Raw genomic sequence first — 1,842 nt, forward strand, 5'->3', positions numbered from 1 at the left:
ACAGAGATTTGTGTCTGAGAAGCAATGAATTTAAGCCTTAGACCTAAGTGTCTCCACTTCTGCCTCAGTGTATTCCCCATGGTCACTCTCACCTATTCCCAAGGATTCATGTCCAACCTGTGCAGTATTGACTCCCAAGTCATCTTCAGAATTCAACTCTCTCCTAAGATTTTTTCATTATTCTGTATTTGACTAGCTAGCAAGTGAAACAGAGACCTCCATCTCCCCAGCTCCCCTCCCTAGATACAGCAAATCAGTTTCTTACAAATGTGTACCCGACATCTTCACCCTAAACACGACATGAGTAAAATAAATTCTCTCTCTCCCCAAGTCTGTTTTTCCTATCCTATTCTTATATGGTGAATGGCAACACCACTGAATGATTGTAATTTACTCCTGGGTACCAGGCAATATTCTAGGCAGTTGACATTTATTATCTCTAATCCTCACAAGGACCTTGCAAATAATTATTTTACAGATGAAGAAAACAGACATAAAGATTTTAATAGCTTACACAAGTACACCCAGCCAATAAATAGTGGATGTGGATTTGAATCCAAAATGCAGCCTCTCCCCAATATAACTTGCTATCTAGCTTGGAAATCATCCTCACTTTCTTTGTTCCCAGAGCCATTCATGGCCCCAGCACCACTACTTCTACGAGGAGGGCTCTGCCATCTTAAAAGGACCTCACCCCAATCCATGTTCACCCTCACCAATTTTCCATTCTGGACACAAGGCTGAAACATAAATCTGATTACAGTTAGGTGTCACTTAGCGATGGGGATACCTTCTGAGAAATGCATCATTAGATGATTCCTACCACTATGTGAACATCACGGAGAGTACCTACTCACCTACTCAAACCTTGAGAGTGTAGCCCCACAGCTAGGCTACATGGTTGCCAGGTTACCAACTGCACTGAATACCAGAGGTAATTGTAACACAGTGATAAGTGTTTATATCTCTAAACATAGAAAAGGGAATGCTTTGCACTGGGAAGGTACAATGTCACTAGATGATAGGAATTTTTCAGCTGCATTATAGTCTTCATAAGATATGGGACCACCATTGTATACATGGTCTGTTGCTGATCAGAACTTTATTTGTGCAGGGCATAACCACATGTAATTTGCCTGCTTCAAAGTCTGGCATCTGCTTACAGGATAAAGGCCTTAGTAGCAAGACTTGCTATGCTTTCTACAGTCTGACCCTAACCCATGTTTCCAGTCACATCTCCCAGAACCTGTCATATGCCCTTTGGCATGTACCTCACATTGAAGAAGACACACCAGGAAAGGACTCATCCCACCCTCTACTCGCTCAAACCCTTAATTCCTTTGCCCAGCTACTCAAGACTCTTCCAGCTTCTGACTTCGAATGTCCAGCCCTGGCTTCCCTCCTCACTTTGGAAGCCAGCATCTGGAAAGACACCCGTATCTTCCTGATTACTCCCTCTCTCTCCCTGTACATGCCCCTAACTCATGCCCTTTATCATAAGTCATCTGGAGGAAAGGTTGTTACTACCACCAAAAATCCCTGACTGGGCGAGGGCTCAGAAGTTTCCTCTCTGACACTTCCTGACTTCCTCAGTCCCGGTCAGCCTTTCATTCCCTTCTGCCTGCTGGGGCAGCTGGGGTTGATTCCACCCTTGTCGCATTATTTCTGTGCATGGAGCTCTTCCCACCAGGCTTCTCTGGTCAATTCCTCTACACGGGTCAGGCTGTGTAGTTCAGACTGAGCCCAGGTAGTTTGCAGAGAACCAAAATACAGCATATGTTCCATAGATTCTTATTCAATGAATAAACAAATAAATTCTTCATCTTCGTATTACCCGGCAAA

General features: G+C 43.9%; 1 protein-coding gene across 1 annotated transcript in view; it reads right to left on the reverse strand.

Annotated features, from left to right (window-relative positions):
- The window catches only part of CCDC148 (coiled-coil domain containing 148), a 242,673-nt gene that overhangs the window by 2,503 nt on the left and 238,328 nt on the right, over positions 1–1,842 (reverse strand). The window lies entirely within an intron of this gene.

The sequence above is a fragment of the Otolemur garnettii genome, unplaced genomic scaffold (genome assembly GCF_000181295.1).
Source record: "Otolemur garnettii isolate 467f Iridium unplaced genomic scaffold, OtoGar3 scaffold00098, whole genome shotgun sequence".
Lineage (NCBI taxonomy): Eukaryota > Metazoa > Chordata > Mammalia > Primates > Galagidae > Otolemur > Otolemur garnettii.